Source organism: Bos javanicus, chromosome 2, assembly GCF_032452875.1.
Source record: "Bos javanicus breed banteng chromosome 2, ARS-OSU_banteng_1.0, whole genome shotgun sequence".
Taxonomy (NCBI): domain Eukaryota; kingdom Metazoa; phylum Chordata; class Mammalia; order Artiodactyla; family Bovidae; genus Bos; species Bos javanicus.
The window spans coordinates 87,527,966-87,543,830 of NC_083869.1; the positions used below are offsets into that span (position 1 = coordinate 87,527,966).

General features: G+C 39.1%; 1 long non-coding RNA gene across 1 annotated transcript; it reads right to left on the bottom strand.

The window, feature by feature from the left end:
• Positions 1-14,086: 14,086 nt before the first annotated feature.
• Positions 14,087-14,886, bottom strand: LOC133235683 (uncharacterized). The gene is made up of 2 exons (XR_009732625.1): positions 14,543-14,886; positions 14,087-14,512 (listed from the first exon to the last, which is right to left on the bottom strand). It is a non-coding gene; the product is annotated as an uncharacterized LOC133235683 (long non-coding RNA).
• Positions 14,887-15,865: the final 979 nt, after the last annotated feature.

Genomic DNA, 15,865 nt, shown 5'->3' on the forward strand with positions numbered 1-15,865 from the left:
AGTATAAAATCTTTCCAGCTAGCATCATCTTTCTGACAGGAACATCCCAATAGAATGAGGACTGTAAATAATTTAGAATAAATCAATTCAGACTTTCAATCAAAGGGATACTGAGGTGAGCTAGAAAGAAACTGTTCCTACCTTGAAAGGCATTTTGAGTCTGGTAGTTAAGACAGATATTAAACAAGTATAATATGAAAACTGTATTAAAAATTTAAATATGGGAAGTATATAAATTTATGAGAAGATAATTTGATTAATTCTAGTGGGTCAGGAAAGTCTTCTGAGGCAATGACTTTAAACTGAAGCTTGAGGATAAGTCAGCATTATGTGGGTGAGGGAGGAAAGCCACGGCATGGATCTTTGTAGACAGACCATCACTTTACTAGTTTTGTACATTTGGAGAAAAATTTTTAACTCCTTTAAGCTTTAGCTTTCTGATATAAAAAAAAATCAAGGAAATAAATCAATCTCACATGATTGCATATACTGCATTTAACATAGGCTCAATACTTAGTACTCAAAATATAGCCACCAGTAATGGTAGTAACAGTGGTACCAGTATTAGCAGTGGTGGTAACAGTACTCAGCCAGTGCAGTACTGGTTTCCAGATGAAATGAGATGTCTGTGAATCTTTACAGACTGGGACTTATGGGAGAGCTGCTTATTCATAAGCCTCATTCATCTGAAGTAGAAGCCATCTGATGGCAACTAATGGCTCTATGAGGCCCCCAGAGGGAGGCAAACTCTCAGAATACAAGCATGGAGCAACCTTCATTGGCAAATCTTTAGTATGAACCAGACAATATGAATGGAAACCATTTTGAGAAGTATTAATAGTTGTTCCATTGTATTGATCCAATGATAAGTAGGAAATGACTGTGCAAGTGAATGTTTTTCAAGCATCAATAGAAATCCATACTGTACAGTTTATTCATCTTTTTTTTAACCAAAGAAAGTAAATTATTCTTTTGATCATTCTTTATTAACAATGGTAATAAACAGTTCCTCATAAATGCTTTCAATTCAAAGTGTTCTGATATTAAGTAATTGCTGCTCACTGAATAACAGTGTCCCAAGAATGCACCAAAGCAAGAGCCCAGTTATACCCAAACCCTATTCAAAAATCTTTCAATGGCTCCATGGATCTTATATAACTCTTCAGTTTGGCATATGGCCCTCTGATTCCGACACATTTTGCTAAGTTCATTTGTATATGATTCCCAGACTCTCCAGCTGAAATAGATTACTCATGGTTTCCCACACACAGCCCTCAATTTCCTGGCTTCCTGCCTTTGTTTATGCCATTGCTTCTATCTGTAATAATCTCTTCTACTCTGTAAAACCCTACCATCCATCAGATCATTCCAAATGACATCTTCCTTTCAGGATCACCAAGTCTCTCTTGGTCTCTAAAATTTGATGGGACTTCCTTTTCCAAAGCCTCCCAATACTCTGTGTTCATGGGCTCAGTTGCTCAGTCATGTCGAACTCTAAGCAACCCCGTGGGCTGTAGCCCACAAAGCTCCTCTGTCCACGGGATTTCCCAGGCAAGAATACTGGAGTGGCTTGCCATTTTCCTCTTCCAGGGGATCTTTCTGACCCAAGGATTCAACCTGCGTCTCCTGCATCTCCTGCATTGTAAGCGGATTCTTTACCACTGAGGCATCCACCGCATTTTCCAAGTTTTGTATTCCTGTACCAATTTTCAAAACGTGTTATGCTAAGATTTAGCATAGAGTTTGAGAATATGGACTTTGGGGTCAAAGAAATAAAATGGTGCCCTGAATCTCTCATGCCACACACACAAAGCTTTTTAACTTTGGCCAAATGGTTTAGCTTATTTAAGCTGCATTTCTTTATTTGAAAAAGAGCTAGGTCACAAGACATCCTCTAACAACATGATGAAGGCTCTGTACATTGTCTGAAAAGAAATATACAAACCTATATACATTTTCAGTGTGTATACACATACACTTGTGTCTCCCAAGTAGTGTTCTAGAGCAGAGAATCTCAAGTTGTGGTCTTATATGCTTGGACATTCCCAAGACTTTTTAGGACATACAAGAGGCAAAAATTTTTTTCTGTAAATACACTCAGACATTATTTACCATTTTCTCTGTGCTGACAGTTGCACCACTGACACAAAAGTAATGATGGATAAAACTGTTGGCATCGTAGCATGAATCAAGGCAGTGACACCAAGCTGTCATTGTATTCATTGTATTCTTATTAGTCATGTTATTATTTACTGCTAGTCAAGGCTATGGTTTTTCCTGTGGTAATGTATGGATGTGAGAGTTGGACTGTGAAGAAGGCTGAGTGCTGAAGAATTGATGCTTTTGAACTGTGGTGTTGGAGAAGACTCTTGAGAGTCCCTTGGACTGCAAGGAGATCCAACAAGTCCATTCTGGAGGAGATCAGCCCTGGGATTTCTTTGGAAGGAATGATGCTAAAGCTGAAACTCCAGTACTTTGGCCACCTCATGCGAAGAGTTGACTCGTTGGAAAAGACTCTGATGCCCAGAGGGATTGGGGGCAAGAGGAGAAGGGGACGACAGAGGATGCGATGGCTGGATGGCATCACTGACTCGATGGACGTGAATCTAAGTGAACTCCGGGAGTTGGTGATGGACAGGGAGGCCTGGCGTGCTGCAATTCATGGGGTCGCAAAGAGTCGGACACTGATCTGATCTGATCTGATGCACTTCCAGTTTAAAAATTACAGTTTCACTTAAGAAAGTCCTTGATGAAGCAGTAAAACTAGTTAACTTTTTTTAGATCTCAAACCTGGGTCACATTCTGTATGTGAAACAGGAAGTACACCTATAGCACTTCTGCTACATACTGAAATACAATGGCTGCCTGGAGAAAAGGCATGAGTGTCTGAGATGTGAGCTAAACTAATCACTTTTCTTTTATTAGAACATTTATTTTATTTTTACTTGAAGGAATGACTGACCAACAAACCAATATTCAGACCATAGTTTGAGTATTTGGTAAACATTTTCTCACAAATGAACAAGGTGAACCTATTGCTTCGAAGAATAAAAACTAAAAATATTTGTCACCAAAGGTGAAATTTGACCTTTCAAGCAAAAAATAAATTTTAAAAAACTTATATAAGCTGCTGTGAGCCTAATATCTTCCCAATACCTGAAGACTTTTCTGGTGAGATCAAAGGTAATACTAACAAATAATGTCTTTAAAATAGCTTGTATTATAAATGTGTCAATGTTTGGAACATCTGCATAACTCAGGGAACCAATACAATATTTTCAAATGATTAGTGTGTGATATAAAATTATGTGTGAGTTAAAGACTCATTCAAAGTAAATAATATAAACCAATCTATTTTAATGTAACATAAATTTTGAAGCTCATCAACAATGGTTTAAATTACACATAGAAGCTACCTTTAACAAATGATCACTTGTTCAGTTCTGCTCTAACTCAGATAAATGAAAGCTCTTTGAGTCCTCAAGCATCTTTAAACATGTTTTCTTAGCCTGAGAACACTGAAGCTCCTACAGAAATGGTTCTGTGGTTAAGAATTCTTGCTCTAATAAAAAGCCCACAATTTCATGAAGTGAAGTAGAGGCTTCTGCCATGTCAGTTCCAGGTTCCTACAGTCAGGTTGTCTCTGCTGCTGCTTCTGCTGCTGCTGCTAAGTCGCTTCAGTCCTGTCCGACTCTGTGCGACCCCATAGACGGCAGCCCACCAGGCTCTACCTTCCCTGGGATTCTCCAGGCAAGAACACTGGAGTGGGTTTCCATTTCCTTCTCCAATGCATGAAAGTGAAAAGTGAAAGTGAAGTCGCTCAGTCGTGTCCGACTCTTTGCGACCCCATGGACTGCAGCCTACAAGGCTCCTCCATCCATGGGATTCTCCAGGGAAGAGTATTGGAGTGGGGGGCCATTGCCTTCTCCACAGGTCGTCTCTATGGGGAGAAAACTTCTGTCATTAAAGCAGGTGACTGAAAAATTAAAAAAAAACAAAAACTGTACAATTACAAGGATGAATGCCTCTTTACCTTAAGTCTCCCAGTGAAATCCTAAAAATATAGGTGAAAATTAAATTTTTTAAAAAAAGTAAATTGTATTTCTTAATGCTCTAAGATGAAATTATTTTTGTAAAGAAAAGAAAATGTGCACCTTTTTTTTTGAGGGGGGCATTTTCATGTAATGAATGATCTTCACACTCCCCTCCTCCACACAAATCTTTTTGCAATTGGTCCACTGCTTTAGGAAAATTTTGATTATTAATTAGAACAAAATGAATGGCATATAGATAAACAGCCATTTTAAAGAGATTTTCATGAGTTGCAGGCACAATGCCTATAGAAATATTCAGCTTGGTGACTTTAATACTCAGTAAACACTTTGCAAAATCATATTAAAACATTTGATCATGAAATGAACTTTTCTCCTGTTTTATTGTTTAGATGAGCTTAGGGAAGGTGTTGAAAGAAAGGAAAAACAAAGTGAAAAAGAAGAGAACCTGATAAAGAGAAGAAGAAAACTACTGGATAGGAAAAGGAGGCTTTTAACCATCATGTTAAATGGAGGCTTTTAACCATCATGTGAGCACTGAGGCCCAATTAGATATCCTTTAAGACTCACCCAGCTTGCTCTTTCCTCCTAATGTTGGCCTGCTGCTATTTAGGACGCAACTGTCACAAAGTGGAAACACAGAGGTAGCCACCTTCCTGGTACCTGATTGGACCTAGAGTTAGTTTTTCTGCTTGTATAGCTCTACAATCAGGTGAATTGGCTCTTGGCCCGGAGTGCCAAGAACTTTTGACCCAATACATTATGATGGTCCAGGAGATTTTAAGAACAAGGATGTGTTAAGAGTCGCAGAAAAAAATACAAATATTTAAGTAGCAAATTTTATCAGATGTTGTGGTGTCTGAAAAATAAGACAGAGATAACTGAGATTCCTTATAAAAGTGGCCGAAAATCCATGAAGCACAGAGGATTTTACTTTTCTAGGAAGAAATTTTAGAGGGGAAAAAAGTTCTTCAGCTTTTACGATCTCTTATAATCTGTTCTCACCAAACAGCCCTCAGCAAAGCTTCACATTGTCTATTGATAAAGACAATTGCTTAAGGCTTCTAATTTCTGATCCTCTGCATCCTTGCACACCCTATCCTTGCATGCATGTGTGCTAAGTCGCTTCAGTCATGTTCAACTCTTTGCGACCCCATGGACTGTAGCCCACCAGGCTCCACGTCCATGGGATTCTCCAGGCAAGGATATTGGAGTAGGTTGTCATGCTCTCCTAAAGGGTGTCTTCCCAAGCCAGGGATCTAACCCTCATCTCTTATGTCTCTTGCACTGGGAGGCAAGTGCTTTACAGCTAGTGCCACCTGGGAAGCCATAGCTTAGAGATATTAAAGAAAATTCCTTTTCACACTGGTCTTCTCTGATGGCTCAGATGGTAAAGAACTTGACTGCAATGCAGGAAACCAAGGTCCAATCCCTAGATCAGGAACATCCTCTGGAGAAGGGAATGGCAACCCACTTCAGTGTTCTAGCCTGGAAAATCCACCAGACAGAGGAGTTTGATGGGCTACAGTGCATGGGGTCACAGAGTTGGACACAACTGAATGACTAACACTCATTTTACTTTTGTTTGCCTCACCTCCCTCATGCTTCCAGGAATTGTGAATTTGTTCAGTGTCTTATATATTTGACTTACTTAATTCTCTGATCACATCATTCAGTTTAGCTCAGTTCAGCTCAGTCACTGTCGTGCCTGACTCTTTGTGACCCCATGGACTGCAGCACGCCAGGCCTCCTTGTCCATCACCAACTCACAGAGTTTACTCAAACTCAGGTCCACTGAGTCAGTGATGCCATCCAACCATCTCATCCTCTGTCACCCCTTTCTCCTCCAACCTTCAATCTTTCTCAGCATCAGGGTCTTTTCCAGTGAGTCAGTTCTTCCCATTAGTTGGCCAAAGTATTGGAGATTCAGCTTCAGCATCAGTTCTTCCAATGAATATTCAGGACTGATTTCCTTTAGAATGGACTGGTTGGATCTCCTTGCAGTCCAAGGAACTCTCAAGAGTCTTCTCCAACACCACAGTTCAAAAGCATAGATTCTTCAGTGTTCAGCTTTCTTTATAGTCCAACACTTACATCCAAACTTGACTACTGGAAAAACCATAGCTTTGATTAGACAGACCTTTTTTGGCAAAGTAATGTCTCTGCTTTTTAATATGCTGTCTAGGTTGGTCATAACTTTTCTTCCAAGGAGCAAATGTCTTTTAATTTCATGGCTGCAGTCACCATCTGCAGTGATTTTGGAGCCCAAGTAAATAAAGTCCCTCACTATTTCCATTGCTTCCCCTCTATTTGCCATGAAGTGGTGGGACCAGATGCCATGATCTTCGTTTTATGAATGTTGAGTTTTAAGCCAACTTTTTCACTCTTCTCTTTCACTTTCATCAAGAGGCTCTTTAGTTCTTCTTCATTTTCTGCCATAAGGGTGGTGTCATCTGCAAACTTGACATTATTGATATTTCTCCCAGTAATCATGATTCTAGCTTGCGCTTCATCCAGCCCAGAATTTCTCATGATGTACTCTGCATATAAGTTAAATAAGCAAGGTGACAATATACAGTCTTGATGTACTCCTTTTCCTATTTGGAACCAGTCTGTTGTTCCATGTCCAGTTCTAACTGTTGCTTCCTGACATGCATACATCAAGAGGCAGGTCAGGTGGTCTGGTATTCCCACCTCTTGAAGAATTATCCACACTTTCTTGTGATCCACATAGTCAAAGTCTTTGGCATAGTCACTAAAGCATAAATAGATGTTTTTCTGGAGCTCTCTTGCTTTTTTGATGATACAACGGATGTTGGCAATTTGATCTCTGGTTCCTCTGCCTTTTCTAAATCCAGCCTGAACATCTGGAAGTTCACATTTCACATACTATTGAAGCCTGGCTTGGAGAATTTTGAGTATTACTTTACCAGAGTGTGAGATGAGTGCAATAGTGTGGTAGTTTGAGCATTCTTTGGCTTTGCCTTTCTTTGGGATTGGAAAGAAAACTCCACTTTTACAGTCCTGTGGCTACTGCTGAGTTTTCCAAATTTGCTGGCATATAGAGTGCAGCACTTTCACAGCATCATGTTTCAGGATTTGAAATAGCTCAACTGGAATTCCATCACCTCCACTGGCTTTGTTTGTAGCAATGCTTCCTAAGGCCCACTTGACTTCACATTCCAGGGTGTCTGGTTCTAGGTGAGTGATCACACCATCATGATTATCTGAGTGGTAAAGTTCTTTTTTGTACAGTTCTTCTGTGTATTCTTGCCATCTCTTCTTAATATCTTCTGCTTCTGTTAGGTCCATACCATTTCTGTCCTTTATTGAGCCCATATTTGCATGAAATGTTCCCTTGCTGCTGCTGCTGCTGCTGCTAAGTCGCTTCAGTTGTGTCTGACTCTGTGCAATCCCATAGACGGCAGCCCACCAGGCTCCCCTGTCCCTGGGATTCTCCAGGCAAGAATACTGGAGTGGGTTGCCATTTCCTTCTCCAATAATGTTCCCTTGGTATCTCTAATTTTCTTGAAGAGATATCTAGTCTTTTCCATTCTATTGTTTTCCTCTATTTTTTTTTTTTTTTTTTTTTTGCATCGATCACTGAGGAAGGCTTTCTTGTCTCTCCTTACTATTCTTTGGAACTCTGCATTGAAATGGGTATATTTTTCCTTTTCTCCTTTGATCACATCATTAGCATTTCATTTATTCAGTAAGTCTGTATCAGACACCAATAAATATCAGGCACCAGTAACACACTAGGGATCTAGAGAAAAGCAGAAGACATATCCCCATTGTTAAGAATCTTACTGATATCTCAATCAACATCCCAGTAAGTAATTTTATGGATATTGACAAATTGATCCTATAGTTTTAGGGAAAGAGAGACAGAGAAAAAAAAAAAAAAAACACGACAGAATAGCCATACAACATTGAAGGAAAAGAACAAAATTGGAGGATGGATACCACCAAACATCAAGTCCTACTATGAAGCAACAATGAATAAAGAAAACGATATTGGTGAAGAAAATTGACAAATAAATCAATGGAGGATGAGAATCAAGAGCATAGAAATAGAACCACATAAGCATAGGCAACTGATATTTGACTAAGGAGCAAAGGTAAAACAAGGGATCAAAGACAATCTTTTCAGAATGAATCTGAAGACACAGACCTTACACCATTTGTAAAAATCAAACCCAAATGGATCATAGAACTAAGTATACAATACAAAACTACAAAACTCTTAGAAGTTAACACAGAAAAAAAACTAGATGACTTTGGGTATGGTAATGACTTTTTAGATACACTACCACAGACACAGTTCATTAAAAAAAATAATTGATAAGCTGAACTTCATTGAAACTGAAAAATCCTGCTCTGCAAAAACAATGTCAAGATAAAGAGAAGACAAACCATAGACTAGGAGAAAATATTTGCAAAAGACACATCTGATAAAGGACTATTATACAAAATATAAAAAGAAATATTAAAACTCAACAATAAGAAAACAACTATGTTTATTTTAAAAAGGGCAAGAAAACTTAACAGTCACCTCACCAAAGAAAATACACAGATGGCAAGTGAGCATATGAAAAGATGTCCCACATCACATGCCATCAGAGAAATGGAAATTAAAACTACAGTAAGATAGCATAGCAGCATATATCTATTAGAATGGCCAAAATCTAGCAGATTGATAACACCACCAAATGATGACGTGAAGCCGCAAGAACTCTCACTCATTGCTGGCAGGAATGCAAAAGGAGGCAATCACTTTGGAAGAGAGTTTGGCAGCATCTCAGAAAGCTAAAGATACTCTTACCATTTTTGAGTGATGTTGTTCAGTCCCTAAATTGTGTCCAAACTACAGCATGCCACACTCCTCTGTCCTTCACTCTCTCCCAGAGTTTGCTCAAATTTATGTTCATTGAGTCAGTGATGCTATATAACCATTTCATCCTCTGCTGCCCACTTCTTCTTTTGCCTTCAATCTTTCCCAGCATCAGGGTCTCTTCCAATGAGTCGGTTCTTCCCATCAGGTGGCCAAAGTATTGGAGCTTCAGGTTCAGCATCAGTCCTTCTAATGGATATTCAGGGTTGATTTCCTTTAGGATTGGCTGGTTTGATCTCCTTGCAGTCTAAACAGCTCTCAAGAGTCTTCTCCAGCATCACAGTTCAAAAGCATCAGTTCCTCAGTGCTCAGCCTTCTTTATGGTCAAGCTCTCACATCTGTACCTAACTACTGGAAAAACCATAGCTTTGACTATGCAGACTTTTGTTGGCAAAGTGATGTCTCTGCTTTTTAATATGCTATCTAGTTTTGTCATAGCTTTCCTTCCAAGGAGCAACATCTTTTTATTTCATGGCTGCAGTCACCATCCACAGTGATTTTTGGATCCCAAGAAAATAGAATCTGCCATAGCTTCCACTTTTTCCCCTTGCATTTGACATGAATTGATGGGACAAGATGCCATGATCTTAGTTTTCTGAATGTTGAGTTTTAAGCCAGCTTTCTCACTCTCTTCTTTCACCCTTATCAAGAGACTGTTTAGTTTCTCTTCATTACTGTCATTAAAGTGGTATCATCTGCATATCTGAGGTTGTTGATATTTCTCCTGGCAATCTTGATTCCAGCCTGTGAGTCATCTAGCCCACCTTTTCCCATGACGTACTCTGCATAGATGTGGAATAAGCAGGATGACAATATATAGCCTTGACATACTCCTTTCCCAATTTTGAAGCAGTCAGTTGTTCCATGTCTGGTTGTAACTGTTGCTTCTTGATCCGCATACAGGTTTCTCAGAAGGCAGGTAAGGTGGCCTGTACTCCCATCTTTTTAAGAATTTTCCACAGTTTGTTGTAATCCACACAGTCAAAGGCTTTAGTGTAGTAAATGAAGCAGAAGCACATGTTTTTCTGGGATTCCCTTGCTTTCTCTCTGATCGAACAAATGTTAGCAATTTGACCTCTGCTTCCTCTTCCTTTCCTAAATGCAGCTTGTACATCTGGAATTTCTCTGTTCACATACCGCTGAAGACTAGGTTGAAGGATTTGGGGCATAATCTAACTAGCATGTGAGATGACTGCAACTGTATGGCTGGAACATTCTTTGGCATGGCAAGAGTGAACATCAACTTTTTAGGAGTCAGTGAACCAAAATGAATGGGGATGGGCAAATTTAATTCATTTGACCATTATATCTACTACTGTAGGCAAGAATTACTTGGAAGAAATGGAGTAGCAACAAGAGTCTGAAATGCAGTACGAGTGTAATCTCAAAAACAACAGAATAATCTTGCTTCATTTTCAAGACTACCATTCAATAGCACAGTTATCTAAGTCTATGCCCCAACCAATGATGCTGAAGAAGCTAAAGTTGACTTGGTATACAAGACATTTTAGAACTAACACCAAAAAAGATGTCTTTTTCATCATAGGAAATTGGAATGCAACAGTAGGAAGTCAAGAGATACCTGGAGTAACAGGCAAGTTTGACCTTGGAGTACAAAATGAAAGCAGGGCAAAAGCTAACAAAATTTTGTCAAGAAAACACATCAGTCATAGCAAACACCTTTTTCCAACAACACAAGAGGTAACTCTATACATGAAAGTGAAAGTGAAGTGGCTCAGTCGTGTCTGACTCTTTGCGACCCCATGGACCATAGCCTACCAGGATCCTCTGTCCACGGGATTTTCCAAGCAAGAGTACTGGAGTGGGTTGCCATTTCCTTCTCCAAACTCTATACATGGACATAACCAAATGATCAATTCCAAAAATCAGATTGATTATACTATTTGCAGCCAAAGATTGTAAAGCTCTATACGGTCAGAAGAAAAAAGACCTGGATCCACCACAGGTATACATGTGTTCCCCATCCTGAACCCTCCTCCCTCCTCCCTCCCCATTCATTTCGATATTTGGCAAAACTAATACAATATTGTAAAGTTTAAAAAAAAAAAAAAAGACCTGGAACTGACTGTGGCTCAGATCATGAGCTCCTTATTGAAAAACTCAGGTTTAAATTGAAGAAAGTAAGGAAAACTACTAGACAATTCAGATATAACTCATCATACAATCCAGAAATTGCATTCCTTGTTAGTTAGTCAAAGAAGTTAAGAACTTAAGTCCACACAGAAATCTGCACATGGATATTTACAGCAACTTTATTCATAATTGCCCAAATTTGGAAGCCATCATGATGTCCTTCAGCAGGTAAATGGATAAACTATGGTATATCAGATAATAGACTATCTGATTCTATTATCAGATAGAATAATATTATCAGATTTCACTGCTCCTTCACTCAAAAGTCCTCATGAAGACCAGCACTGGGACTTAAAATTCACAGCCAGGTCCCCTACCCATCTTTGTAATTCAGCTCAGTATCAGATATTAAGAGCATACAATACAGATTACACAATGTTGTTATTTCCAGAGCAGTTTCACCTAGTCATGCATTGGATCCTTCCCATAAAGTCTAATTAGGCAGCCCAAGAATTTTATTTCAGTTTCATCCATGGGCAAACTGAGGTACAGAGAAGTTAAGCAGCAAATATTTTGATCATACTACTGGTAAATTCTGTCACCAGTATCTTTTAGAGATTGAGAGAGGCCTGTACCATTTCACATATTTAAAAGAAGTATTAAAAAAAGTCAAAACAGTTAGACAAATATCATGTAATATTTTTTAATGTTTTGTTTAACAAATAAACTTCATTAATAAAGATATAAAATGCAAAATAATTACAATTAAAGGAATATGTGTGTGTAAATGTGTAGAAGCACATACATATAGAGTATACTCCAGACAGTACGACCTAGTAATCTATGTGGAGGGTTACATGACAGATATTTGGTGGCAAAAAAAAAAAAAAAACCTTATTTATTCTCAGTCAAGAAATAATGAAAATCAATTATTACTGGGCTAGTATAATCAATGGGCTTCCCAAGTGGCTAAGTGGCTAAGTGCCAAGCAGGAGATGCAGGTCTGATCCCTTGTAGGGAAGCTCCCCTGGAGAAGGAAATGGCAACCCACTACACTATTCTTGCCTGGGAAATCTCATGAACAGAAGATCCTGGTGGGCTACAGTCCATGGAGTCACAAAAGAGTCAGACGTAACTTGGTAACTGAACAAGAAGAGTATAATCACAGTAATAGTCTCCCTTATTTCTGGCTTAGAGGGAGTCATGGGACCCAATTCTAGTGAAAGAGACCTTTCTACTTTGAATCATGTTATGTAGGAATATGATGTCTGGCTCTGTGGCATCCATTTTGAAATAATGAGGTGGCAACATTAAGAACCAAACCAAGTCCTAATGATGGAAGAGTAAAAAGATAGCAAAGGCTATATCTGTTCTCAATGACTCTACTGATTCACTAGAACTGCCAGGCTATGACTATTTTATTAATCTAACAAAATCTTTTTCTAAAACCTTAAGAAACACAACTTAGTTTGGGTTTTCACTTATTTGTATGTGAAAAAATCTTGACTACAAGTTTCTTTCAATCTTGCTTATGATTATATGCAAAATTTCTTTTGGAGAGAGCGTCAACATACATACCACAGGCTCTTTGTGAATGTGAAGTGAGAGCCAGCTTCTGTCCCCGACCTCCCTGCTGAAACATTTCCTCCTTACGTAATGACAGTGGTCAGACCAAGAGTCCTCAGTAGCTAGACCTTAGACTAGTGCTTTTTTGTCACACAGTGCTCTATGGGTCCACCACAAAAGTTGTCTGGTCTTCCTATCACTCAAAAAACTAGGGATCTTATGTCATTTCTCTCTCCCCAGAAACAACATGAATTCAATAATAAAAATCAACTCTATTACCGCAAGAATTTCTAGGTTCAGACAGCTGGTGTTGGGAATAACTTGAAGATCCGCAGAAGAAGATCAATGAAAGCAGAGTAACTCTCCCTTCATGACTGAATATGCAGTAAAGATAAATGACAGTAAAGCACTCCAGAGATAAATAGAATTATTCTGACTTTATGATTTCTTTCTTCTATGGATCTCAGAAAATATGTAAAGAATACTCATCTCCACATCAGACTTAGGAATTATACATGTGAACAGGAAAAAGAGAAGCTCTTCGCTGTCCTGCTTTTCATTCACTTTGTGTGTGGTGAGTGGGTGTACTTAAACAGTATGCCTATTTATATTCAATCACATATGGATGACATGTATGAACTAGGTATCTATAATGCAGATATTTTAAATATTTGTTTACCACCAACTGTTTAACTGGGATTTCCATGAATAGAATAAAAGATATATGCACTAAATACATGTGTAGATGTATATGAGGATATAGTATAATTTACTATTATTTCCTTTTAGGGGCCAAACAATAAAAAGAGAAAATCAAGTATCCTAAATAAATTTTGCTCAGAAATATTTCTGTTTCCTCCACCATGAAACAATATACTTAACACACCATAAACATCATTTATAAGGGAGAAAGAATGAAAATTATCTAGGGAAAGAGGAAACCCCAAGGTTAAAAAATTATCACAGTGGGACAAGATTGCTCATTCCTTTTGTAGAAAATATTTACATGTTTATTTTAAGTCCAATAAAAATGTATTTTAAATAAACAAAAATGTGCCAGGGATAACAATAAGCTACTACTGAGTTGGGAAGAAGAAAAGAGCTTGCCAGGAGTAGGCATGTATATTTTTGAAGCATCCTGCTTCAAAAAACAGGATGTTAGGATATTGCATCTTTAATTTTTCTGTTAATTATGGATTGAGCATTGTTGTGAATCTTGTCCTCAAAACCAAGCTTGGAAAATAAGAGCAGATGCTCATCCCCAGGTTTGGCTCATATGGGAATTGAACGGAACATATTGGTTTATAATTAATGTAATTTGTTGGATTATCTTTTGTGAAGGAGTGAAGGTAAACAACCTTGCAGCATTGTGATAATATCTTTGGAGCTTGGAGCTTCTATAGTTATGGAGGAAAAAAGAAAGACGCTCTTCCTGTCAGATTACAGGGAATTTTTTTTTTTCTTTTTTTTTTTTTTCCTGTCCACTTGGTGTGTTTTCATGTTACACTGATGGTTACAATTGTAGGGTAGGTCGTCAGAATTTTCTGTTCACAAGCAACAGAGGTTGATATTGAGGATTTATACAGAGGGATATGAGATAGCTCATGGAATTAAAAGCTTAAGATTTAGGTTTAGAAGATGCAGAGACCAGGGTAATCTTGTGGGTCCAGGTAAGGAGAAGAAATCAACAGCCTGTTCAGTGTGGCAACTCGGGTGGTAAATGCTATTGGCTGGCTATTTTCGATGACTGTTTTTAACCCTTTCTGCTGCCAGCCCCCTTGAAGCTAGGGACAGCCATGAGACACAGATCCAGTCAGAACACATACCTGAGAGCTTTCTGAGAAGGGTTTTACTTTCCCAATAAGAGGGACAGAAACAACTGGAACCTTCTCCTGCTCTTGTCTGCCTGCCTTGAGCCCAGATGCAATGCTGGGACCTGCCTTGAACCCAGATGCAATGCCGGGACTTCTGCAGTCATTTTATGATCAGGAAGGAAAGACCAAAATTAGCACAAATATCCCAGCCCAGACATCACTGAGCAGCTGAATCAACTGCCAGCGGCTGCCCACCCCCAGGCTGAGTGCCGTGGGCCCACCACCCCACTCGGTGAAATGGACAGGGACTGCAGTTTGTAAACACTCTGATGGGTTTGGGTACAGACAATACTATGCACGGGCTGTGCTAAGTCACTTCAATCCTGTCCGACTCTTTGTGACCCTACAGACTGTAGTTCACCAGGCTCCTCTGTCCATGGGATTCTCCAGCAGTGTGGAGTGGAGTGTGCTGGAGTGTGCTTGAGTGTGCTGCCATGCTCTCCTCCTCCGGGGGATCTTCCCGACCCAGGTATAGAACCTGCGTCTTGTATCTCCTGCATTGGCAGGCAGATTCTTTACCACTAGCGCCAACTGGGAAGCCCCAGTACTATGCATAGTTACTGAGAAAAATGAACTCATATACATACAGTGCCTAGACTAGTGCCTGGCACACAGTAAGCCCTCAAGTTGTGACCCAATATGCTCCCTGTTCAAAAACTTAGAGCCAGGTCCCATTTATCTACCCTAGTAGAGTTTATGCATTATGCTAAGTTCCACTTCTCACAGCATCGTAACAAGCCAACAGTGCTCATATACAGGGTCAGCATGCTGGGGCTGACTAATTTGTATATGGCCCATAATAGCAAGGGTGGGAAGACCAGCAGCCCCAGGGAAGCTGATCACGGAAAGGAAGCTTCCTTCTCCACAGTCAGTCTTCTCCAGGGGATCTTCCTGAATCAGGGATCGAACCCGGGTCTCCTGCATTGCAGAGATTCTTTACCATCTGAGCCACAAGGGAAGCCCCCAATGCGGTTATCACCACCCAGTAATGAACCCAAGACTAGTGACTCTCCAACTCATCTGGCCTTTGTAGTACTACTACATTAATAAATCCATTAATAACAAAAAAGTTACCAAGGTTTTCCACACATAACCAAACCAAGAAGGATAAATGTCCTTAAATGTGATGTTTTCCAGTCACAAAACATTTTCTCTGACTCACACTGATTACGGGAGCATGTGTGTAACTTTAGAACTTGGATGGTCTTTCATTATCCATTTTTGAGAGTGCATCTCTGAATTTTCATTTTAATATATATTTTTTTGTGCATTCTATGCCATTTTAAAATTTTGGTCTCCTTAGCTTCTAATAGTATAGTAAGTTTGAAGCTTTTTGTTACCTTTGTATGATTAACAGGTAAAACGTCTATTTTAATTGACTTTTC